This window comes from Triticum aestivum, chromosome 2D, assembly GCF_018294505.1.
Source record: "Triticum aestivum cultivar Chinese Spring chromosome 2D, IWGSC CS RefSeq v2.1, whole genome shotgun sequence".
Taxonomy (NCBI): Eukaryota; Viridiplantae; Streptophyta; class Magnoliopsida; order Poales; family Poaceae; genus Triticum; species Triticum aestivum.
Window position 1 is genome coordinate 624631752 of NC_057799.1, and position 27839 is coordinate 624659590.

At 47.8% G+C, this 27839-nt stretch overlaps 1 pseudogene; it reads right to left on the bottom strand.

Moving 5' to 3' along the window:
• Positions 1 to 24283: 24283 nt before the first annotated feature.
• Positions 24284 to 25665, bottom strand: LOC123050543 (BTB/POZ and MATH domain-containing protein 1-like; annotated as a pseudogene).
• Between the last annotated feature and the right edge of the window lie 2174 nt (positions 25666 to 27839).

Genomic DNA, 27839 nt, shown 5'->3' on the forward strand with positions numbered 1-27839 from the left:
TCAAAAATGCTATTGAGCTCCCACTCACTTTCTTGTAAATACAGGCTTCTCCAAAAGTCTGTATAAAACCAAATGCTTTGATCACACTATCAAAGCGTTTATTCCAACTCCGAGAGGCTTGCACCAGTCCATAAATGGATCGCTGGAGCTTGCACACTTTGTTAGCCCCCTTTGGATCGATAAAACCTTCCGGTTGCATCATATATAACTCTTCTTCCAGAAATCCATTCAGGAATGCAGTTTTTGCATCCATTTGCCAAATTTCATAATCATAAAATGCGGCAATTGCTAACATGATTCGGACAGACTTAAGCATCGCTACGGGTGAGAAGGTCTCATCGTAGTCAATCCCTTGAACTTGTCGAAAACCTTTCGCAACAAGTCGAGCTTTATAGACAGTAACATTACCATCAGCGTCAGTCTTCTTCTTGAAGATCCATTTATTTTCAATGGCTTGCCGACCATCGGGCAAGTCAACCAAAGTCCATACTTTGTTCTCATACATGGATCCCATCTCGGATTTCATGGCCTCAAGCCATTTTGCGGAATCTGGGCTCACCATCGCTTCTTCATAGTTCGTAGGTTCGTCATGGTCTAGTAACATAACCTCCAGAACAGGATTACCGTACCACTCTGGTGCGGATCTTAATCTGGTTGACCTACGAGGTTCAGTAATAACTTGATCTGAAGTTTCATGATCATTATCATTAACTTCCCCACTAATTGGTGTAGGTGTCGCAGAAACTGGTTTCTGTGATGATCTACTTTCCAATAAGGGAGCAGGTACAGTTACCTCATCAAGTTCTACTTTCCTCCCACTCACTTCTTTCGAGAGAAACTCCTTCTCTAGAAAGGATCCATTCTTAGCAACGAATGTCTTGCCTTCGGATCTGTGATAGAAGGTGTACCCAACAGTCTCCTTTGGGTATCCTATGAAGACACATTTCTCCGATTTAGGTTCGAGCTTATCAGGTTGAAGTTTCTTCACATAAGCATCGCAACCCCAAACTTTAAGATACGACAACTTTGGTTTCTTGCCAAACCATAGTTCATAAGGTGTCGTTTCAACGGATTTCGATGGTGCCCTATTTAGAGTGAATGCAGCCGTCTCTAAAGCATAACCCCAAAACGATAGCGGTAAATCAGTAAGAGACATCATAGATCGCACCATATCTAGTAAAGTACGATTACGACGTTCGGACACACCATTACGCTGTGGTGTTCCGGGTGGCGTGAGTTGCGAAACTATTCCGCATTGTTTCAAATGTAGGCCAAACTCGTAACTCAAATATTCTCCTCCACGATCAGATCGTAGAAATTTTATTTTCTTGTTACGATGATTTTCAACTTCACTCTGAAATTCTTTGAACTTTTCAAATGTTTCAGACTTATGTTTCATTAAGTAGATATACCCATATCTGCTCAAATCATCTGTGAAGGTGAGAAAATAACGATATCCGCCACGAGCCTCAATATTCATCGGACCACATACATCTGTATGTATGATTTCCAATAAATCTGTTGCTCTCTCCATAGTTCCGGAGAACGGTGTTTTAGTCATCTTGCCCATGAGGCACGGTTCGCAAGTACCAAGTGATTCATAATCAAGTGATTCCAAAAGTCCATCAGTATGGAGTTTCTTCATGCGCTTTACACCGATATGACCTAAACGGCAGTGCCACAAATAAGTTGCACTATCATTATCAACTCTGCATCTTTTGGCTTCGACATTATGAATATGTGTATCACTACTATCGAGATTCATTAAAAATAGACCACTCTTCAAGGGTGCATGACCATAAAAGATATTATTCATATAAATAGAACAACCATTATTCTCTGATTTAAATGAATAACCGTCTCGCATTAAACAAGATCCAGATATAATGTTCATGCTCAACGCTGGCACCAAATAACAATTATTTAGGTCTAATACTAATCCCGAAGGTAGATGTAGAGGTAGCGTGCCGACCGCGATCACATCGACTTTGGAACCATTTCCCACGCGCATCGTCACCTCGTCCTTAGCCAATCTTCGCTTAATCCGTAGCCCCTGTTTCGAGTTGCAAATATTAGCAACAGAACCAGTATCAAATACCCAGGTGCTACTGCGAGCATTAGTAAGGTACACATCAATAACATGTATATCACATATACCTTTGTTAACCTTGCCATCCTTCTTATCCGCCAAATACTTGGGGCAGTTCCGCTTCCAGTGACCAGTCTGCTTGCAGTAGAAGCACTCAGTTTCAGGCTTAGGTCCAGACTTGGGTTTCTTCTCCTGAACAGCAACTTGCTTGCTGTTCTTCTTGAAGTTCCCCTTCTTCTTCCCTTTGCCCTTTTTCTTGAAACTAGTGGTCTTATTGACCATCAACACTTGATGCTCCTTTTTGATTTCTACCTCCGCTGCCTTTAGCATTGCGAAGAGCTCGGGAATTGTCTTATTCATCCCTTGCATGTTATAGTTCATCACGAAGCTCTTGTAGCTTGGTGGCAGTGATTGAAGAATTCTGTCAATGACGCTATCATCCGGAAGATTAACTCCCAGTTGAATCAAGTGATTATTATACCCAGACATTTTGAGTATATGCTCACTGACAGAACTATTCTCTTCCATCTTGCAGCTGTAGAACTTATTGGAGACTTCATATCTCTCAATCCGGGCATTTGCTTGAAATATTAACTTCAACTCCTGGAACATCTCATATGCTCCATGACGTTCAAAACGTCGTTGAAGACCCGGTTCTAAGCCGTAAAGCATGGCACACTGAACTATCGAGTAGTCATCAGCTTTGCTCTGCCAGACGTTCATAACTTCTGGTGTTGCTCTTGCAGGAGGCCTGGCACCCAGCGGTGCTTCCAGGACGTAATTCTTCTGTGCAGCAATGAGGATAATCCTCAAGTTACGGACCCAGTCCGTGTAATTGCTACCATCATCTTTCAACTTTGCTTTCTCAAGGAACGCATTAAAATTCAACGGAACAACAGCACGGGCCATTTATCTACAATTAACATAGACAAGCAAGATACTATCAGGTACTAAGTTCATGATAAATTCAAGTTCAATTAATCATATTACTTAAGAACTCCCACTTAGATAGACATCCCTCTAATCATCTAAGTGATTACGTGATCCAAATCAACTAAACCATGTCCGATCATCACGTGAGATGGAGTAGTTTCAATGGTGAACATCACTATGTTGATCATATCTACTATATGATTCACGCTCGACCTTTCGGTCTCCGTGTTCCGAGGCCATATCTGCATATGCTAGGCTCGTCAAGTTTAACCTGAGTATTCCGCGTGTGCAACTGTTTTGCACCCGTTGTATTTGAACGTAGAGCCTATCACACCCGATCATCACGTGGTGTCTCAGCACGAAGAACTTTCGCAACGGTGCATACTCAGGGAGAACACTTTTATCTTGAAATTTTAGTGAGAGATCATCTTATAATGCTACCGTCAATCAAAGCAAGATAAGATGCATAAAAGATTAACATCACATGCAATCAATATAAGTGATATGATATGGCCATCATCATCTTGTGCTTGTGATCTCCATCTCCGAAGCACCGTCATGATCACCATCGTCACCGGCGCGACACCTTGATCTCCATCGTAGCATCGTTGTCGTCTCGCCAACTATTGCTTTTACGACTATCGCTACCGCTTAGTGATAAAGTAAAACAATTACATGGCGATTGCATTGCATACAATAAAGCGACAACCATATGGCTCCTGCCAGTTGCCGATAACTCGGTTACAAAACATGATCATCTCATACAATAAAATATAGCATCATGTCTTGACCATATCACATCACAACATGCCCTGCAAAAACAAGTTAGACGTCCTCTACTTTGTTGTTGCAAGTTTTACGTGGCTGCTACGGGCTTAGCAAGAACCGTTCTTACCTACGCATCAAAACCACAACGATAGTTTGTCAAGTTGGTGCTGTTTTAACCTTCGCAAGGACCGGGCGTAGCCACACTCGGTTCAACTAAAGTGAGAGAGACAGACACCCGCCAGTCACCTTTAAGCAACGAGTGCTCGCAACGGTGAAACCAGTCTCGCGTAAGCGTACGCGTAATGTCGGTCCGGGCCGCTTCATCTCACAATACCGCTGAACCAAAGTATGACATGCTGGTAAGCAGTATGACTTATATCGCCCACAACTCACTTGTGTTCTACTCGTGCATAGCATCAACGCATAAAACCAGGCTCGGATGCCACTGTTGGGGAACGTAGTAATTTCAAAAAATTCCTACGCACACGCAAGATCATGGTGATGCATAGCAACGAGAGGGGAGAGTGTTGTCCACGTACCCTCGTAGACCGAAAGCGGAAGCGTTAACACAACGCGGTTGATGTAGTCGTACGTCTTCACGATCCGACCGATCAAGTACCGAACGCACGGCACCTCCGAGTTCAGCACACGTTCAGCTCGATGACGTCCCTCGAACTCCGATCCAGCCGAGTGTTGAGGGAGAGTTTCGTCAGCACGACGGCGTGGTGACGATGATGATGTTCTACCGACGCAGGGCTTCGCCTAAGCTCCGCTACGATATTATCGAGGTGTAATATGGTGGAGGGGGGCACCGCACACGGCTAAAAGATCGTTGATCAATTGTGTGTCTAGAGGTGCCCCCTGCCCCCGTATATAAAGGAGCAAGGGGGAGGCTGCCGGCCTAGGAGGTAGAGGCGCGCCAGGAGGAGTCCTACTCCTACCGGGAGTAGGACTCCCCCCTTTCCATGTTGGACTAGGAGTGGAAGGGGGAAGAGGTGGAGGGGAGGAAGGAAGGGGGGGCGCCGCCCCCCTCTCCTTGTCCTATTCGGACTGGGGGGAAGGGGGCGCGGCCCTGCCCTGGCCTCCTCTCCTCTCTTCCACCTAGGCCCACTAAGGCCCATTAAGTTACCGGGGGGTTCCGGTAACCTCCCGGTACTCCGGAAAAATCCCGATTTCACCCGGAACACTTCCGATGTCCAAACATAGGCTTCCAATATATCAATCTTTATGTCTCGACCATTTCGAGACTCCTCGTCATGTCCGTGATCACATCCGGGACTCCGAACAACCTTCGGTACATCAAAACATATAAACTCATAATATAACTGTCATCGTAACGTTAAGCGTGCGGACCCTACGGGTTCGAGAACTATGTAGACATGACCGAGACACCTCTCCGGTCAATAACCAATAGCGGAACCTGGATGCTCATATTGGTTCCCACATATTCTACGAAGATCTTTATCGGTCAGACCGCATAACAACATACGTTGTTCCCTTTGTCATCGGTATGTTACTTGCCCGAGATTCGATCGTCGGTATCTCGATACCTAGTTCAATCTCGTTACCGGCAAGTCTCTTTACTCGTTCCGTAATACATCATCCCGCAACTAACTCATTAGTTACAATGCTTGCAAGGCTTATAGTGATGTGCATTACCGAGTGGGCCCAGAGATACCTCTCCGACAATCGGAGTGACAAATCCTAATCTCGAAATACGCCAACCCAACAAGTACCTTTGGAGACACCTGTAGAGCACCTTTATAATCACCCAGTTACGTTGTGACGTTTGGTAGCACACAAAGTGTTCCTCCGGTAAACGGGAGTTGCATAATCTCATAGTCATAGGAACATGTATAAGTCATGAAGAAAGCAATAGCAACATACTAAACGATCGAGTGCTAAGCGAATGGAATGGGTCAACTCAATCACGTCATTCTCCTAATGAGGTGATCCCGTTAATCAAATGACAACTCATGTCTATGGCTAGGAAACATAACCATCTTTGATTAACGAGCTAGTCAAGTAGAGGCATACTAGTGACACTCTGTTTGTCTATGTATTCACACATGTATTATGTTTCCGGTTAATACAATTCTAGCATGAATAATAAACATTTATCATGATATAAGGAAATAAATAATACTTTATTATTGCCTCTAGGGCATATTTCCTTCAGCTCAGGATTCCCGAGGGCCATTGTGAGCTCGTCATTCTCTCTGTCTGGAACGAACACCCCTTCCTGTGCTGCATCGATATACTGCTTAAGCCTCTTGACTGGTATTCTCAAAAGCTCGTCCGTCCAAACGCACCTCCCTGATACAGGGTCCAATTTTCCGCCAGCCCCGAAGAACCAAGTCCGGCAACGGTCTGGCCAGTTCATTGTCTGTGGTTCGATCCCTTTATCAAGCAGATCATTCTCAGCCTTGGCCCACTTAGGCCGGGCTTTGAGGTAGCCACCTGACCCCGTGCGATGGTGAAGCTTCTTCTCCGCAGCATTCTTCTTGTTTGTTGCTGACATCTTCTTACTCTTTTCTGATGTCTTGTGGGCCACAAATGCGGGCCAGTGATCTCTGATCTTCTCATACCGGCCGATGAATTCTGATGTCTCTTCTTTGTCGACAAACGTTTTCAGCTCATTCTTCCACCTCCTGAATAGGTCTGCCATCTTCTTAAGAGCATGAGACTTGATTAATTGCTCTTTAACTGGCTTCTCCGGATCCTCCTCTGGCGGTAGGGTGAAATTTGCCTTCAGCTCAGTCCAAAGATCATCTTTCTGCATATCATTGACATAAGACACCTCGGGGTCTTCCTTCTTAGGCTTATACCATTGGTGGATGCTGATTGGGATCTTGTCCCTAACAAGAACCCCACACTGAGCAGCAAATGCATCCTTTGTCCAGATGGGTTCAATCGGTTGGCCGTCGCGCGCGATTGCTGTGATCTCAAACCTTTCATCCGAGCGCAACTTTCTCTTCGGGCCTCGTCTCTTTACCGAAGTTGTGCTCGATCCGGAGGGCTAGAAAAAAGAAGAAAGACGAGAGTTAATTAATATGTGTACATACCAAAACAATGAATGCATCAATTAGCTAGTCAGCACAGGCTTAACTAATATATTTACCTGGCCGGACTCTGTTCGGTCACCGGAGCCGTCACCACGGGCTCCTTCTTGCACCAGCATTGGGTCACCGGAGCCATCATAATCATGTCTTTCCTCCTCCACTCTTCGATCACAGTAGCCTGCTTCTTCACCCTGTTCTTCCAGACCATCATTGTCGTTAAGATACGACAAGATATCACCTCCGGCTAAGATTATGTCCCCCAACACCTCTTCTGCTTGCTCGTCTCGTCCGTGCTCCATTGTTTCTGCAAATATTACAACATGGCAATTATTACACAAACATGACAGCAGGTGGATATATTAGTGCAAACGCAGACCTAGCTTATTCCGGGTTTGGGGTGGCCTCGGCAACGCTTCAAGGATAGGGGCGCGGCGGGAGGGGGTAGGAGACCGACATCGTTTTTTTCTAGGGTTTGGGTGTCCTCGAGAGTTTTGGTCAAGCGAGAGGGCCGGGGGGGGGGGGTGCTCCCGTGGTATAATTTATCACGGTCGAGAGGGGGTATAAATATCGACCGTCCATCATGTCGAAGTTATCTGGGAGGGAGTTATCGGGGAGGAGGTATATCGACAAGGACATACCCGATAAAAAAAATAAGAAGACGAAGAAGAAATAAATAGAGGAGAAGAAGAAAGGAATAGAGGAGAAGACCGAAGAAAAAAAGAAGAAAAAGAAGAGGAGAAGAAGAAAAAATAGATAATAGATAATATATCTATTTTTTCTTCTTCTCCTCTATTCCTTTCTTCTTCTCCTCTTCTTTTTCTTCTTTTTTCCTCTTCTTATTTATTTCTCCTCTTCTTCCTGTCCTCTTCTTCTCCTTTCTTCCTCTTCTTATTTTCGTTTTTCCTCTCCTTCTTTTTCTTCTTCTTCCTTTCCTAGCTAGATACATAAAACTTTTCTAAAAATGTAACTTTTGCATATATAAATCTTTTCCTAACTCTTTTACAACCACAAAAATTACTCCAACTTCATGACAGTACCCACACTCCATTTCACCAAAAACCTTCTGATCCATAGTTCAAAATTTTCAAATTTCATTCAAATGAAATTTGAACCAGATTCAAATTCCTTGCTGAAAACCTATTCAAATTCCTTTCTAAAAATCTAACTTTTGCATATATGCATTCTTAAAAAATCATTACAGTTGAAAAAATACATACATACATACAAAAAACATGTAAAAAATACATACATACATATATGAACATACATAAAAAAATACATATATCTAAAAAATATATTTAAAACATCATTACAGTCGGCGACGGCGAGGGCGCGGGCGACGACGGGCGCGGGCGACGGCGACGGGCGAGGGCGCGGCGACGACGAGGGCGCGGGGCAGGGGCGGCACGCGTCGGGGCAGGGACGACGCGCGGCGACGACGTTGGGCGAGGGCGCGGCGACGGCGAGGGCGCGGGCGACGGCGACGACGGGAGCGAGCAACGGCGACGGGCGAGGGCGCAGCGACGGCGAGGGCGCGGGCGACGGCGACGGCGGGGGCGGCGGGCGGCGTCGGGGCAACCTGGCGGCATCGATGTGGTTGAGGGGTCGTCAGGGGCAACTGCGAGATGAAGATGAAAATTTTCAAAAGTGTTGGTTATATACCAAGAGCTTTGGTCCCAGTTCGTGGCACCAACCAGGACCAATGCACCCTTTAGTCCCGGTTGGTGGCACCAACCGGGACCAAAGGTCTTTGGTCCCGGTTGGTGGCACCAACCGGGACTAAAGGGGGTGCATTGGTACTGGTTCGTGGCACCAACCGGGCCCAATACACCCCTTTAGTCCCGGTTGGTGCCACCAACCGGGACCAAAGGACATGTGCTGCCCGCGTCGCGACCAAAGTTTAGTCCCACCTCGCTAGTTGAGAGAGCTCGAGAGTGGTTTATAAAAGCTGTTGTGCCAACCCTCTCGAGCTCCTCTCCATTGCAGGCTTACGGGCCTAATCTTGCACTGCTATGCCTGTGGGCCTGTTGGGCCTTCTGTGGGCCTGAATCCTGGCCCACTGATGGGTTTCTAGTCGTATTCAGGCCGTGGTGGCCCAGTAGGTGGCATTTTTTAATTTTTTTTCCAGTTTTTTGTTTTCTTTTTTACTTTATTTATTTTATTTTGTTTCTACTTACAACAAAATACTTATTTATTTTATTTTATTTTGTTTCTAATTACTTATTTATTTTACTTTATGATAATTCTTTTTGCTATTAAAGTTTCTATCAAAAAAAGTTTTTTATGAAAATTCTTTTTGCTTTTAATGATTTTGAACAGAAAATACTTCGATAATTTTAGTTGCATCAATTTTATATGATTTTAGTTTCAATAATACTAGAGGTTTCTTATAATGTTTTGAACAGAAAATACTTTGTTAATTTTAGTTTCATAAATTTTATTAAAGTTTATTTTATTTTGTTTCTACTTATATATTTTAATAAAGTTTATATTATTTTGTTTCTAATTACTTATTTATTTTATTTGTTATTTTTCATGCACCATTTTTCATGCATTTACTAATTATTTTGAGCTATAAGACCCTAAAATTGAAAAGCATTTCAAATGAACTCTGAAAAGGTTGAAAGTTGGCATGGTATCATCATTTCATCCACATAGCATGTGCAAGAAAGTTGAGAGGGTTACGGCAAAAACTAGATGCACTTCGTGTACAAAACGGACAATGGTATCATACTCGTCTGTTACAAAGTTGGCATGGTATCATCATAATAGTTGCGGGAGAAAGTCTTCACTTTTTCTTCGCTTGTGTCATTTGCTTATTGCGCCGTAACCATGGATAATCTTCATCGTTTATCAGGATGCTTGGGTCAGCCTTGACTTTGAAGGGAGGAATTTCATGAAACTTTTCATAATCTTCAGACATGTCTGTCTTGCCCTCCACTCCCACAATGTCCCTTTTTCCTGAAAGAACTATGTGGCGCTTTGGCTCATCGTATGATGTATTCGCTTCCTTATCTTTTCTTTTTCTCGGTCTGGTAGACATGTCCTTCACATAGATAACCTGTGCCACATCATTGGCTAGGACGAACGGTTCGTCAGTGTACCCAAGAGTGTTCAGATCCACTGTTGTCATTCCGTACTGTGGGTCTACCTGTACCCCGCCTCCTGACAGATTGACCCATTTGCACTTAAACAAAGGGACCTTAAAATCATGTCCGTAGTCAAGTTCCCATATGTCCATTATGTAACCATAATACGTGTCCTTTCCCCTCTCGGTTGCTGCATCAAAGCGGACACCGCTGTTTTGGTTGGTGCTCTTTTGATCTTGGGCGATCGTGTAAAATGTATTCCCATTTATCTCGTATCCTTTGTAAGTCAATACAGTCGAAGATGGTCCCCTGGACAACGAGTACAACTCATCACAAACAGTGGTGTCACCTCTGAGACGTGTTTCCAACCAACTGCTGAAAGTCCTGATGTGTTCACATGTAATCCAGTCGTCACACTGCTCCGGGTGTTTGGAGCGCAGACTGTTCTTGTGTTCATCGACATACGGGGTCACCAAGGTAGAGTTCTGTAGAACTGTGTAGTGTGCTTGAGACCAAGAATGCCCGTCCCTGCATATTATTGAGTCCGCTCCTAGCGTGCCTTTTCCAGTCAGTCTCCCCTCATACCGCGATTTAGGGAGACCTATCTTCTTAAGGCCAGGAATGAAGTCAACACAAAACCCAATGACATCCTCTGTTTGATGGCCCATGGAGATGCTTCCTTCTGGCCTAGCGCGGTTACGGACATATTTCTTTAGGACTCCCATGAACCTCTCAAAGGGGAACATATTGTGTAGAAATACGGGCCCCAGAATGACAATCTCGTCGACTAGATGAACTAGGACGTGCGTCATGATATTGAAGAAGGATGGTGGGAACACCAGCTCGAAACTGACAAGACATTGCGCCACATCACTCCTTAGCCTTGGTATGATTTCTGGATCGATCACCTTCTGAGAGATTGCATTGAGGAATGCACATAGCTTCACAATGGCTAATCGGACGTTTTCCGGTAGAAGCCCCCTCAATGCAACCGGAAGCAGTTGCGTCATAATCACGTGGCAGTCATGAGACTTTAGGTTCTGGAACTTTTTCTCTGGCATATTTATTATTCCCTTTATATTCGACGAGAAGCCAGTCGGGACCTTCATACTGAGCAGGCATTCAAAGAAGATTTCTTTCTCTTCTTTCGTAAGAGCGTAGCTGGCAGGACCTTGATACTGCTTCGGAGGCATGCCGTCTTTTTCGTGCAAACGTTGCAGGTCCTCCCGTGCCTCAGGTGTATCTTTTGTCTTCCCATACACGCCCAAGAAGCCTAGCAGGTTCACGCAAAGGTTCTTCGTCACGTGCATCACGTCGATTGAAGAGCGGACCTCTAGGTCTTTCCAGTAGGGTAGGTCCCAAAATATAGATTTCTTCTTCCACATGGGTGCGTGTCCCTCAGCGTCATTCGGAACAGCTAGTCCGCCGGGACCCTTTCCAAAGATTACGTGTAAATCATTGACCATAGCAAGTACGTGATCACCGGTACGCATGGCGGGCTTCTTCCGGTGATCTGCCTCGCCTTTGAAATGCTTGCCTTTCTTTCGACATTGATGGTTGGTCGGAAGAAATCGACGATGGCCCAGGTACACATTCTTCCTGCATTTGTCCAGGTATATACTTTCAGTGTCATCTAAACAGTGCGTGCATGCGTGGTATCCCTTGTTTGTCTGTCCTGAAAGGTTACTGAGAGCGGGCCAATCGTTGATGGTTACAAACAGCAACGCGTGCAGGTTAAATTCCTCCTGTTTGTGCTCATCCCACGTACGTACACCGTTTCCATTCCACAGCTGTAAAAGTTCTTCAACTAATGGCCTTAGGTACACATCAATGTCGTTGCCGGGTTGCTTAGGGCCTTGGATGAGAACTGGCATCATAATGAACTTCCGCTTCATGCACATCCAAGGAGGAAGGTTATACATACATAGAGTCACGGGCCAGGTGCTGTGATTGCTGCTCTGCTCCCCGAAAGGATTAATGCCATCCGCGCTTAAACCAAACCATACGTTCCTTGGGTCAGCTGCAAACTCAGCCCAGTACTTTCTCTCGATTTTTCTCCACTGCGACCCGTCAGCGGGTGCTCTCAACTTCCCGTCTTTCTTACGGTCCTCACTGTGCCATCGCATCAACTTGGCATGCTCTTCGTTTCTGAACAGACGTTTCAACCGTGGTATTATAGGAGCATACCACATCACCTTCGCAGGAACCCTCTTCCTGGGGGGCTCGCCGTCAACATCACCAGGGTCATCTCGTCTGATCTTATACCGCAATGCACCGCATACCGGGCATGCGTTCAGATCCTTGTACGCACCGCGGTAGAGGATGCAGTCATTAGGGCATGCATGTATCTTCTGCACCTCCAATCCTAGAGGGCATACGACCTTCTTTGCTGCGTATGTACTGTCGGGCAATTCGTTATCCTTTGGAAGCTTCTTCTTCAATATTTTCAATAGCTTCTCAAATCCTTTGTCAGGCACAGCATTCTCTGCCTTCCACTGCAGCAATTCCAGTACGGTACCGAGCTTTGTGTTGCCATCTTCGCAATTGGGGTACAACCCTTTTTTGTGATCCTCTAACATGCGATCGAACTTCAGCTTCTCCTTTTGACTTTCGCATTGCGTCCTTGCATCGACAATGACCCGGCGGAGATCATCATCATCGGGCACTGGTTCCTCTTGATCTTCAGCAGCTTCCCCCCTTGCAGCATCATTGGGCACATCGTCTGGTTCCTCTTGATCTTCAGCAGCTTCCCCCGTTGCAGCATCACCGTATTCAGGGGGCACATAGTTGTCATCGTCCTCTTCTTCTTCGCCGTCTTCCATCATAACCCCTATTTCTCCGTGCCTCGTCCAAACATTATAGTGTGGCATGAAACCCTTGTAAAGCAGGTGGGTGTGAAGGATTTTCCGGTCAGAGTAAGACTTCGTATTCCCACATGTAGGGCATGGACAACACATAAAACCATTCTGCTTGTTTGCCTCAGCCACTTCGAGAAAATCATGCACGCCCTTAATGTACTCGGAGGTGTGTCTGTCACCGTACATCCATTGCCGGTTCATCTGCGTGCATTATATATAATTAAGTGTGTCAAAAACCATTACAGAACATCATGAATAGATAATTAAGTGACCAAATTAATAGAAGTTCATCATCACATTAAAACCAAAGTACATACATAGTTCTCATCTAACAACATATAGCTCTCCAGAGCATCTAATTAATTAAACCATACATTGAAACTATGTAAAACATTTCAATGCGAAAACAAATGCGATCATAATCGCAACCAAGGTAACAATTGATCCAACGGCATAATGATACCAAGCCTCGGTATGAATGGCATATTTTCTAATCTTTCTAATCTTCAAGCGCATTGCATCCATCTTGATCTTGTGATCATCGACGACATCCGCAACATGCAACTCCAATATCATCTTCTCCTCCTCAATTTTTTTATTTTTTCCTTCAAGTAATTGTTTTCTTCTTCAACTAAATTTAACCTCTCGACAATAGGGTCGGTTGGAATTTCCGGTTCAACCACCTCCTAGATAAATAAAATCTATGTCACGTTGGTCGGCATATTTGTCATAAACAATAAATGAACCAAATAGTTATAAAAAGATAATATATACCACATCCGAATCATAGACAGGACGAGGGCCGACGGGGGCGGATACCAAAACCATCGCACTATGTAATAAGAAGGAATAATAAAAGTAACAAAATTAGACAAGTATCTATCTAAAGTAAGAATTTTTTTCTTTCAGAAAGAAGATAAGAACAAGAGGCTCACCACGGTGGTGCTGGCGACGAGATCGGCACGGGCGATCGACGGCGGTAAAGACGGGGACGGGACGTGACGGACCGCTAAACCTAGACAAATCTCGGGGAAAATGGAGCTCGGAGGTCGAGTTTCGAGAGGAGAAAGATTAACTAGTGTGGCTCAGACATTTCATCGAACACCTCATGTGCATAGGAGGTGAGCTAGAGCACCCAAATGCCCTCCCCTCGCCGGCCTTAAAAAACAGAGCACTGTGGAGTGCTCTGCTGTGGCGATGGGGTATATATAGGCAACTCATTTGTCCCAGTTCGTGGTAGAAACTGGGACTAAAGCTCAGCCTTCTGTCCCGGTTCGAGCCATGAACCGGGACCAATGGTTGTGGGCCAGGAGCGAGGACCATTGGTCCCGGTTCGTGCCTAGAACCGGGACAAATGGGTCCATACGAACCGGGACCAATGCCCACGAGGCCCCGGCCGCCCCCCTGGGCTCACGAACCGGGACGAATGCCCCCATGGGTCCCGGTTCGTGACTGAACCGGGACTAATGGGCTTGCCATGCCCGAACGAAAGCCCTGTTTTCTACTAGTGTATAAAAGGTTAGGCAATGCAACATAGGGGAAAAACATCCTCTGATTCCTCGCCTTCTCACCTTTCTCCTTTGCGCTACCGTTACCAAAGGAGAAAAAGCTTTAATCTCACCAAATTTTAGTGCTCAAGAAATAAATCACACTTACAAGTGAAACCGAATTTTAGTCCAAGTGAAACAAATTTTAGGACACATGGAACAAATCATAACTTCCACCAAAATAAAAAAATGGGCCAATTGGTACAAAATCATAGTCCACTTAACCAAATAATATATGCAAAAATAGAACAAAACTAGGACCATATACGTAAAATAAAAGGACCCTAATAAGTGTCACATGTGCGGCACGAGCACATGGCAACTCCGAACATTATTGATAGCAAGTTTAGTGACGTGAGGATGGCAACTTTAGTTCAAGCGTGGCAACTTCTTTCCGGATGGCAAGCTTCAGTTTATTTGTTTGTTTTTTTTCTTTTCGGATGGCAACTTTAGTTGTAAAAAACGTCAGAGGCAGAGTGCTTCGTGCCACACGTGTAGCACTTATCATTTGGGAAAGAAAAAGCACCCGCCAAAACACCTTTGCTAACATAGCAAGGTTAAAAGTGTGAAGGTCTCTAAACCCCATACCACCATTCTTCTTCGGAACACACATTTTTCATCATCCAAGCAAATGCATTTTTTCTTTCTTCTCCATGTCCCCATCAATACCCCGATATCTCATCGGTAATTGATTTACAGATTCCTTTAGGCAATTTAAACATAGACATAGCATATGACGGAATTTCTTGTGCCATAGATTTTAACAAAAATATTTACCTTGCACTGATAGAAATTTCTTCGTCCATCCCTTTAGCCGCTGACAAACTCTGTCAAGTAGATGCTGAAAAGAGTCACTTCGGTCTACCCCAACCATCGTGGTGAGACCCAGATACTTATCTGACAAAGTTTTAGTTAATATATCCAGAATTCCGCAAACACCTTCCCTGGCTAAAACCCTAGTGTTAGGACTGAAGAAAATACTTAACTTTGTTGTACTCAAACGCTGACGAGAGATAGAAGGACTGTTGATCATCCCTTACTACATTGCTACTTCTAAACTAACACTACCATTGATCAGCCCTTACAACTATAGCAAAGAAAGTAGCTATGTTGCTACAAGTGGCATATCTTCATAACTATTTGTGCTGACTAAGTAAGTAGCACCATTTAATTGAGCCATTTCATCCTTTCTTTAGAACTATAATCAGACACAACACTCAGCAGTATAACACTTCCAAACCTCATCTTCAGCATAAACAACACTTCTCTCCCTAATCCTAACAGCATAGCTGCTTGTTTCTTGGTCAGGGCAGCTGCATTACTCTGACTGGATACATTGGCTCTGCCTGAACATGCAATCCTCCCCCTCTCACATGTTTCTTTCTTAAGTTCTTCCCTTCTGTCATCTGCTACACCAATTGCATCAACAACAGCATCACCCACAAGAGTACTTGTACTAACCAGGTGCTCCACAAACTCTAGCTCCCAGTGCCAGAAATCACAGTTTATCTATTAAGCACACACAAAAATTTAGAAAATTGCAGCTAACAAAAGTCGAACGTAAACCTAAGACAACAAGAAGACATCGACTTACACTGATCTTCTTGCACTGTTAACACCCAACCATCGAGGTAGAACTTTATCATCTTGCCAGAATCAAGGCAAGGGATCAGTGGCACCACTACAGAGCAGTCACGCACAGCTGGCCAGATCAAGCTGGAGGAGGACATGGTGAAAGAGGTGACGGTGACGATTGGGCCTAGATGGCGCCAGCGCTGGTGGCCGGCGGGGTGAGGGACGATGGGGCCATTTGGGAACTAGGGATTTGAGGGGAAGACGAGACCATGTGCGGCTCGGGTGGGTGCAGTGCAGTCTAGACCAGGTGTGGCTCGAGTACGTGCAGTGGAGCATGGGCCGGATCAGCTGCGGTGCGGCGTAGATAGGGCTGGATCGGTATTACCAAAGAGAAAAAAACAAAGTCAATACCGGACATAAATTAAAAACCACCAACTTGGCATGCCTAGTTAGAATCATTTGAGGATAAATTCGATTAGGGATAAAATGTTGCACAAATATTTAAAATAGGGGTATAAACCAATGATTTTCTCGAAAATGAGTAAAATATGTTAGTTTGGTGAATCTTGGGGGTAAAAATGAAAATAAATCTATATCATTTGAGGTTACATTTTTTTGCATGGTAATACATGTCTCATTCATATCATAAAGATCCAAGTACAAGTCACGTAAAGAATGACATGACAAAACTGAAAAGATAGCAGAACGTCTCTGAGCCAGACACCAACGCCTGTCGCCGTCCTCCGGCACCACCACAATAGTCACCAGAGGAAAAAATGACGGACCACCTTCTCACCCGAGCTCGACGCGGCGCCATCGCTGATATGTAGCTTTGCGGACCTCCAAGGTGGCTCATCAAAGGTGAAGCCATTGCGTGGGGCAACACCCCGGACACGCCATCGAACTCCAGTTCTGGCACCCCCAACACGACTGAGATGCCGAAGCAGGAAACCATAACTGCCATCCATCAACCACGAACACAACACATGTTCCGTCTTCCAGATGTCGTCGATGCAGAGCACAATCTGCATCCGCTCCTTGACTACATCCCAAGGTCCGCGCCAACGATGGAGCAGATGTCGTCACAACAGTGGACACCGAGGACACAAGTCCACCACAAGGAAGCCGCCAACGCCACGACATCCCCGCTTGAACAGATGGTTTCCAAATCCATCACTAACCATAGAGACCATCACCTCGCCGGAGAAGAATCTAGAGCTTCTTTATTCAGCATCGCCATCGCTGGCACCGAAGCCAAGACGTCGAACGATCCAAAAACTTAAGCTACTAGGGCCCTAGAAACTAATGCTAAAATGATCCACACACGCGGGATCCGGCGACCGCCCCTCACTGTATATTGTGGGAATTGCACGATGTATTGCTCTCGTGCATAGGCACGTATATATGATGTACAAAGGTGGGCCACGGACCTAAGCGTGACGCCAAGATCCATAGTGCCACAGATATAGTGGAGAATCCGCTTGGCGGCAGCCCAGTGAACGTCTCGAGGAGCATGCATATGAAGACACACTTGCTGCACGGCATACTGGATCTCCGGTCGAGTCAGGGTGAGGTACTGGAGAGCACCAACGATAGACCGATAGAAAGCATCATCCGAAGCAGGAGAACCGTCTGTGGCAGAAAGTTTGGCCTTCGTATCAACAGGCGTAGCGGCGGGCTTGCAGTTAAGCATGCCGGCGCGCTCCTGGAGCTCGTGAGCGTACTTCCGCTGATGAAGGAAGAAGCCATCCGGACGGCGCACCACCTCGACACCGAGGAAGTAGTGCAAAGGACCCAAGTCCTTGACGGCGAACTCAGCACGAAGACGAGCCGTGATCTGACTGAGGAGACCAGCCGTACATGCCGTTAGGATGATGTAGTCGACATAGAGAAGCAAGTAGGCCGTGTCAGAGCCTTGATGATAGACGAAGAGCGAGGCGTCCGAGCGGGTAGAGCAGAACCCAAGCTCGTGGAGAAACGCCGCAATGCGCTGGTACCAAGCGCGCGGAGCCTGCTTGAGTCCGTACAAGGACCGCGAAAGCAGGCACACATGGTCGGGAAGCGCCGGGTCAACAAACCCGGTGGGCTGCTGGCAGAAGACCAGCTCCTCGAGGTGACCATGGAGGAAGGCGTTGGAGACGTCCATTTGGTGCACCGGCCAAGCACGGGAGACCGCAAGGTGGAGAACCGTGCGTATCGTGCCGGGCTTGACGACCGGAGCGAAGGTGTCGGTGAACTCGATGCCAGCACGCTGTTGGAAGCCACGAACGACGCGGCGCGCTTTGTAGCGATCAAGGGTACCATCAGGACGGAGCTTGTGTTTAAAGACCCACTTCCCGGTAATCACGTTGGCATGCCGGGGACGGGGAACAAGCTGCCACGTCCGGTTGCGCAACAGGGCGTCGAACTCCTCTTGCATCGCAGCCATCCAGAGCGGGTCACGAAGAGCGGCTCGAACGGAGGACGGCAACGGCGACGGCTGAGAGGTGGACGCCGCATGGACGTAGTCATCCGAGGCGTAGCGCGAGCTCGGGCGAAAAACGCCCGTACGGGCGCGGGTGACCGGACCGGCCACAGGCGCCGGGGGCGCCGAGGAGGCCACAGGCGCCGGGGGGACCACTGGCGTCGGGGGGACCGGGGGCGCCGAGGGGGTCGGGGGGACCGCGGGCGCCTGGGGAGCCGCGGGCGCCGGGGGCGCCAACGTCGGGGGCGCTGGGGGCACCAGCGCCGCGGCTGGAGGAGGCGCTGCATGCGGGGGGCGCGCCTCAAAGCCAGGGGCGGGCCAAGAGAGGCGCGCGAGCGCTCTGGGTGAGGCGTCGAGGAGCCCGCGTCACCGATGGCCGGAGGAACAGGCAGGGGTACCTGGTGAAATGGAAACACATGCTCATCAAAGTAAACGTGCCGGGAAGTGAACACACGGTGGGAGACGGGATCGTAGCACCGATATCCCTTGGAGTTGGAGGGGTAGCCGATGAAGATGCAAGCGACAGAACGAGGTGCGAGTTTGTGAGGAGCGGAATCGGCAATGCTAGGATAGCAAAGGCACCCGAAAATACGCAAGCCATCATAAGATGGGGGCGTACCGAAGAGAAGATGGTGAGGTGCATAGTTCCACCGTGGGCGGCAAGGGCGAAGGTTAAGGAGAAGAGAAGCAGTAGCGAGTGCGTCCGGCCTGAAACGAGGCGGCACGTTAGCATGGAACAGGAGCGTGCGAACGCAGTCGTTCAGGGTGCGAAGGACGCGTTCGGCTCGACCGTTCTACTGGGAAGTATACGGGCATGTGAGACGAAAAACTGTGCCGTGATGCGACAGAAAAGTGCGGAAAGCAAGGTTGTCGAACTCTTTTCCATTGTCAGTCTGAAAAGCAAGGATGGGACGCCCAAACTGCATGCTGACATAGGAGTAAAAAGCCGTCAAAGTGGTGAATGCATCCGACTTTCTGCGCAAAGGAAAAGTCCACACATAATGAGAATAATCATTAAGGATAACCAGATAGTATAAATAGCCCGAATTACTAGGAACCAGAGAAGTCCACATGTTTGCGATGGTGGTGGAGTTATTAAACGGGGGCGAACATGTTTGCCGACACGACAGGCATGACAGGTGTGATCCTCTATCTTATGGCAACTGAAACTGAAACTCCTAAAAATATGACGAAGTGTGACGGGGTTGGGATGACCCAAACGAGCGTGCCAGAGATCGACGCCGGCGGAGAGAGCAACCGGTGCGGTGGTGGAGGTGGACGGCGAATGCACCGGATAGAGCTCGTCGAAGCTGTCACATCGGTGAAGTACCATCCTGGTTCGAGCGTACTTAACACAAAACCCAAGCTCGTCAAATTCAACAGTAACAGAATTTTCACGAGTTAAATGACGAACGGAAACAAGGTTCTTAATAAGATGAGGTGACACAAGTATGTTAGACAAAATAATAGGCATGGAATTGGAAGGAAAAAAGTGTGCCCGACATGTGTGATAGGGAGTGTGGAACCGTCGCCGACAATGATGCGGCGGTCAGTGGTGACGGGAGTGAAGGAGGCAAGATTACCACGATGAGCAAACATGTGAGCCGTAGCCTCGGTGTCCATGTACCAATCATCACCTCCGGTGAAGTTGTTCGGCGTAGGAGCGGCATGCAGTGCGGGAAGGAGCACCGGGTCCCAGGGCGCCGGCGGCAGGGCCGGCGAAGGGGGCGGAGACGCCATGGGGAGGCCGTAGCCACCGCTTGGCAGCGGCGGTGGGTACTCTCCAGCGGTATGGGAAGCAGCCCTGACTGCGACTGCGGTGCCAGGTAGGCCGGATGGCCTGCCGGAAAAACCTGCTGGCCCACTGACAGATGCGGAGCCCCGTACATGGACGCGTCGAACGCCCCGCGCAACAGCAAGGGGTCAACGGGCAGGTCGGCGCCGGCGGCGAGGCGACGACGGACTGGCCGGAGAGCGCCGGCTGTGGGGCGGTGACGTACACCAGCGGGGGCAACCGAGCCGAGCTGTGTGACAAGTCGGGACGGGCTGGCGGGGCCGTGTCGTAGGGCAAAGGCGGGACGCCACCCGAGCCTGATTGCTGATGAAGATACGGGGCAGCACCTGGTGATGCGTATACGGAGCGGCACCGTAGAAGCCTGCAGACGGGACTCCATACGGAAACGGAACAGCGCCCGGGTGACTGGTGGCTGGAGTGGCGCCGTAGGAGCCCACCAGCGGCTGAGCGGTGGAGTCGCCGAAGACCGGCGACGGTGACGCGGCGGAGACCGAAGCAGTGGCAGACATGAAGGCGCCGTCCAGAGAAAGCAGCGGCGAAGAAGCCAAAAAACGGAGCAGCGGCGGCTGGCGCGCGGCTGCGGGCGATACGCGGCGGCAGCAGCGACCTGGCGATGCGTGGCGGCTGGGCGGACGAGGCGTGCGGTAGCAGCGGCTTGCGATGCGATGCGGACGGGCGGGCAGCAGCGATGCGGGCACGCAGCGTAGCGGCTAGCGGGCCGGATCGATCAAGACAATCACCGGCTACACACGTACGTGCTCGTACGTCTAGAATCCATTAAGGTGCCTGCTTGCTTGCCTAGCTAGCTTGCACTACGCGTTTTGGCAGGCGCGCGGGAGGATGGATGGATCACGGCTAGCTCGGGGTAGCGAGCGCGCGGGCGGCTGCCGGCGAGGAGGGCGTGCGAGCGGCGGCGAGCGGCGGCGACGGCGGCGGCGGAAGCGAAAAAGAAAATTTAGAAAACTAATACCATGTATATTGGAAATTGCGCTATGTATTGCTCTCATGCATAGGTGTACAAAGGTGGGCCACGGACCTCAATTATACAAGAAATTAGGAGGCGGACCCAATACACAATATGCACATATACTCAACACTCACAACCAACGACCAAGAGCTCGCCGGCGGAGGGGAGCCGCCGGAAGACGGCGCCGAAAGAGTTGTTTCTCTTGGCGGCGGCTCTAGGGTTCCGTCGCTAGCCAAAGAGGAACCAGCGTCACGCCCTGTTCATTTGAGGTTGCCTACAAAGCTACTTGTGTCTTGTAGACACTTCTATACTTAAATACTGAATTTAGAAAAAACAAGGTGGCTTTCCATGAGTGGCATAAGATTCTACAATAGTTTTTCTTCAGGATGACACATCATTTTCTCAACCGACAATACCCCGCCGATTGGAAAGTCACAAGCAATACAACACATGAATAAGCTTACGTGGTACAAATACTGAGAAGAAAAATGAAGAAATGCCATCTTGTGTCTTTGTTTCCCTCCAGTATCCCAGATTTGACAAATACATTGAGCGGTGAAAGGAAGAAATTTAAGGCTAGCATGGTACACTCGCAAGGATTATCACTCCAATCTACGGCAGTTTTTCCTTCAGTCGAGCTGTTGAAAGCATACATATATACAGGGTCTGTGGATGTCATTCTGGAAGTGTGAACTTGCATGCGAGTTTGGTATTCATTCATTTTGCAAATCATGTATCAGTAGGAGTGTTTTTTAGGAGTTCATGTGGAAACATCTTGATTTCATGCATGCATGTATGTTCATTTAGTGGTAGAAATGTTACCCGTGCTTAATATTAGTGTGATGTAGCAAGCAATCCATGTAGAAAACCAAAATGTGTGATCCCTAGTCAGATTTCAGTCTCCACCTTTGGTACTAGTCAGATTTTTTTTAAGGATACATGCTTGGACCATTTTCTTTTTTTTTAAGAAATTTTCTCATTCAAATCACGAATCAGTACAAAGTAATTGACCATTACAAGCACACTGAAACGCAAACACAAAGGACCATGAACACCTAGAGTACCCTAAGACAACCATAACACAAGAAGATCTCCGGGACCCTGTGTCATCATCCCTAAATCTTGAGAGAAGACCCCTGCAGCAGAAGGATCTGCAACCAGTCGCAAACAGGTCATCATGTTCGACCACGGTACAATTGCCGCCATGCTGCTTCCTCCTTTCTTGACACCAGCGCTGAGAAGGCATGGACATCAATCCAACACGCATGCAACAGCCGTCGCCATCTTTGGCCTTGAGTACCGCGAAAAGTGTCCCTTCCGGAAGGAAGAGAACTCGAGTCATCCGACCGGTCCAGCATCGCGGCCGGGCCATCCGCCCGGACAAAGCAGGATCTCCCACCAGCATCAGCGTAGAGGAAGGAGAAGAACAGCAGCAGCAAATCATACCAACAAGGAAGAAGAAAGGTCTTCGTCTCCCTGCCTCCATCGCCCATCTGAGGATCCAAACGGCCAGTGCCGATGGACCTCCAACCACCATAGCCCGCGACCTCGACGAGATCCGGGGATCCCCAACACTGCTGGCTCCTAGACGAAGGCAAAAGCCTCGCCTGACCGCGAACGGAGCCCGGAGAAACTTATTCCGACGCGATACCACCGCAACAGCCTCGGCAGCGTCTCCCTCAACCCTAACCCTACCACACACCCACCTAGCGAACAGACCCGAGGTTCCCCCTCCCTCCCGCCGCCGGAGCGGCCGACGGAGAGAGAGGGAACCGGCAGCGTCACCGGCGGCGCGCAAGGGATCCCTCTTCGCCTTCTTGATCGCCTAGATCCTACTTTTCCGGGTGCGAGCGTTGTCACGCAGGAGGTGATTGGGAAACTGCTTGGACCATTTTCAGTACCAAAGGGAAGGGGAAGAAAACTCGTTCCGCTCGGCGATCCACGGCGCGTTACGACCGAGAGAAGAAGCCGAAGCCGCAGCTGCAGGAACGCCTGCTCCTCGGGACGCCACACGGTCAATGCTTCTCTGTGTCGTCGCTGGAGCCACAACCCCCGCTGGCGGGCCACTGCTCGCAGCACTGGAGCTCGTAGGGAGGATTGATTGTTTGGCTTGCGGAGGTGATGGGCGTGTCGTGGATGTCGAACCACGACGGCATCGATCAGCATGCCACCCGATGCAAGCGAAAGACAGACAGGCCAGGCACGGAATCTGCAGTTTCTGACTTCCATTGAGCGTGTTGATTTGTGACGAGGGGTTGACCTTGGATGCCACCGTCAATACCCAAGAATAATTGTGGCGCCTCCTCCAATAATTCAGTGCTAAACCCAAACATGTTCGGAAGTCAATAACAGAAATTTCATGTACAACAAATAGTTGGGTTCCTGCTGGCATCGAAACGGATTTTCAACCCTTGCTCATGTAAGTTCTGAAATACAATGCCATAAAGAAAAACTTCTGAAATAGGACGTCCTATGTCATCAATCAAAGGCCAATGTCAGTTAGAGTAACACTGGGAGAGAAACTCTGGAAGAACAGAACTCGGCTCCGATAGATATTGCCCAAATTCTCGAGGATAAACAGGTGTTATGGACTATGGTACAACACCTGTTGGCTGTTGGTGCAGGTATGCAATGCAACTACCTAGCAACAATAGGCTATCTAGAAACAAGTACTTAGTACTTTATTAGCTGCATTTTGAGTTCCAGCCGCACATGTTTTGGTTGCCTAAGCTCAAATCATCCAAAATTAACACAGGATCCAAAGTTCTCCCTGCTTCCAATCCAAATCTACAAAGAAGAAAGGAAAAAACCCGATAACAACATTCAAACTAGATACCCCTATTGTACAACAAAGTTGTGAGCACTATCTTGGGTACTCTGACATAAATGTTCTCTTTGCATATAATAGTGTATAATTTGCACTATTTTTTGCGGGTTATAATTAGCACTTTGCATAGACTGAAATTCAACAATTGTTTGCATGACACAACATACTAATGCAACGTTACACTATTGTACAGTACTACAATTCACAATGGATATGGTTATGGCGGTGCTGTTCATTGATAATTAGAAATAAAAAGAACAACAAAAGGGGAAAAGATGATGATGGTAAATAGTATATTGTTTGGACAGAATATCAGCACATTACAAGAAAACTAGTGAGCTAGCATGGATTCATATACAAGTTTAGCAAACATATTTTCTGATAAATCAACCAAACTCACCAAAATACCTCTAAAAGGACTAAATATGACAAGACAACCTGGTCTAAGCTGGTCACATTTTCTAATAAACCTACTCATCTCCTTCCAATTATCTGCGAGAAAATTTCGGGACTAGGCAACATGACTTAAGGTGTTATGTTGCAAATGACCAACAGATGTTCACAAATCAACTAGTACGTAGCGAAACTTTATTGCACGCCTGACATGCGATCAGATTCTTGAGTGTATCATCAATAGTCAGGCGATCAGACTCTTTGATTGCCATGCGTACATGTCCTTTGTTCTAGCTAAGAGAAGAGTTTGATATACTCAACGCATGCTTCTCTGAGCTTGCTGCAATGATGCTGGTCAGCTAGAGCCAATGTGGCCCCAACGCTCTTAGCATCGAGACTCTTGCATAGCATACTCTCACACATCAACTTCATCCTTTCCATGGCATACCTATCTGCAGCCACGATCAAGTGCTTAATTATCTCCTTCTTGTCATGGTTGTCAAGGTCATGCATGACAGGCAATGAATCTGTATACATGAAGTGAATCTGTATACATGAAAACAGCTGGTTGCATGTCCTCAATCTGCATGCACTGTTTCTCACTGTCCCCCATTGGCCCATAGAGCTCCGCATCCAAGACTGGAGACCGCAACGCGAGCACAATCTTATGCGCATGGAAGGTCTCCCCATTGACAATGATCATCACATCGGATCCTTTGTTCCCCTCTAGCAGTTTTGCCAGATTCTTCAACAAGTCAGACGGCGGCACCTCGATCTCCGGCGTCTTGGTGGCGGTCGCCACGGTTGGTATTTCCTTGAGGAGAACGGTCAAGTCGCACTGAATCAAGAGGCAGTCATCCTGCAGGTATGGGGACGCCTCCAGGATGTCCCTCTTCATGAACTTGGAAGCCCCCCTGAGATGGTCGATCCTCCATGAGTCGAACGCCGGGAAGGACGACGGCCTGGAGAAAACTAATGACGACGACCCGGTGGCCCGGTCGGTCAGCCTCAGGTCGTACAGCGCCCTCACCGTGGATTTCTTGCTCTGAAGCTCAACGAAGACTGATACATAGTCGTTGGTTTCAGAACTGAATCCGTCGGGGTAGTAGCGGATGCACCAGTCGTAGCCGCCGACGGCGAAGGTGGCAGATCGGATGAAGTTGCCGATGCCGAGGCCCTTGTGCAGCCTATAGCCAGCGACCGTGAACACGTGCGTGCCCCGAGCCATATCAGGGATGCACGCCGACGCCGTAGTCGCCGTACTCGGCCTCTGCAATGCCGACATTGCCGGTGCTTGTGCGGAGGGAAAATTAAGGAGGCGGTGGCGGTGGCGGCGAATAGGGTTTTTGTCAGCGACTTCTGCTCTACCGACTGGGCTGGACCTCTCCTCTGTTCTTTTAAAGAGGGCCTTGATCTCCTCTACTCTGGGCTGGACAGGACTATGGGCTGCTACCACTTGGGCCGGCTATTTTCGTCTAAAAATGTATTCTTCCGCTAATTTTTTCTCTAAAAGTGTACCCTTCTAAAAAAATTCAAAAACATTTTTCTTCCTTGCTTCCCTTGGTCGGGTAGTTTCTTGATCCAAAACAACCATAGCTTGACACAAACTTTTCTGCCCAAACTTCTTTACCCATCGCTCACAACCTACACGACACAATGACGATCTACAAAGTCTTATGTCGTGATTGTCTTCTGCATGTAAGGATGAGCCTAGTGAACCAGCCCATGACGGTCAAGGTGTTTCACCGATTGTTTCATCAATCAGGCTTCGGGAATTTGCTTTGCGCATTTAAAAGAATGGTTGAGTGGAGTACAACGTGGAGGCCTACGTCTTCTTCCGCTCTCGGTAGGAGGCATGCTGAGCTCGCGATGCTCTAGATGGCCAGGCTATCTACGATGGGTGCTGCATTCTCCCCATCGATATCGTATCATCTTCATCCTCTTAAACAATTAAGTGGCAAGCATCAGCACCACCTCGGTGTTTTTTATTATCTTGCAAATTGATGATATTCTCCACCTCTGCACCTCTATCTTCCTTCTCTGGCACTGGCACTGGCGGTGCTAGAGCAGAATCGAAGGGGGGGGCCAAATTGATGATATTCTCCACCTCCGTATCAGGGATGCACGCCGACGCCGTAGTCGTTGTACTCGGCCTCTGCAATCCCGCCATTGCCGGTGCTTGTGCGGAGGGAAAATTACGGCGGCGGCGAATAGGGTTTTTGTCAGCGACTTCTGCTCTATCGACTGGGCTGGACCTCTCCTCTGTTCTTCTAAAGAGGACCTTGATCTCCTCTACTCTGGGCTGGACTGGACTGTGGGCTGCTACCACTTGGGCCGGCTATTTTTGTCTAAAAATGTATTCTTCCCCTAATTTTTTCTCTAAAAGTGTACCCTTGTAAAAGAATTCTAAAAAGGCAAGCTAAAAAAATCAAAAATAATTTTCTTCCTTGCTTCCCCTGGTCGTGTAGTTTCTTGATCCAAAACAACCATAGCTTGACACAAACTTCTCGGCCCAAACTCCTTCACCCATCGCTCACAACCTACACGATACAATGCCGATCTACAAGGTCTCATGTCGTGATTGTCTTCTGCATGTAATGATGGGCCTAGTGAACCACCCCATGACAGTCCAGGTGTTTCGTCAATTGTCGAGCATTCTTCGGGAATTTGCTATGTGCATTTAAAAGAATGGTTGAGGGGAGTACAACGTGGAGGCCTGCTTTTTCTTCCGCTCTCGGTAGGAGGCAGGCTGAGCTCGCGGTGCTCTGATCGAGTGAGCACCAACCACCACATGGAACATATGTAACGCTTAATACTAGTATTATGGAGTTACCTACAGAGCTGGTGCTACGACCATCCAGCATTCCCCAACTCCTTAAAGCGAAAAGAAACAAGAAGCCATGAACAAGACAGCGCCTCAGCAAGGATGGGATCTCCAACTGATTGATTGGCTCTCTCTTCCCACAAGCAACCATTGCAAGCCCTTGTGCCGTTCCTGCCAACACACTCACGTTGCACCAGCCGGTCCGAGAAATGAGATCGACGATGCTCTTCAAATCATATCCTACTGTCCGAGAGAGTGTGCCATGGAAAAATCATATCCTACTGTCCACTGTTTTGAGCTGACAAGTGGCATCTGTGCTTAGCGTAGTACTTCCTCTGTTCCAAAATAAGTGACTCAAAGTTAGTACAAAGACGAGTCACTTATTTTGAGACGGCGGGAGTACAATGCTCAATTACTTTGCACCCATCCTAGTGAGACCGGGCTGGACCTATGCCTCCAGTGCCCTTTCTGCTTGCCAGGCTTGGGATGAGGCCCTTGATAGATGTCTCCATTTTACATATGAATTTAGGACAATACATAAAATATTAGCAGTTTGGCTTTTGTATAAACACTGGTTGAAAATCTCAATAGCTAATTCATAATAAATATATACTCTTTTTATATATGAAATTTGAATACAATTAAAGG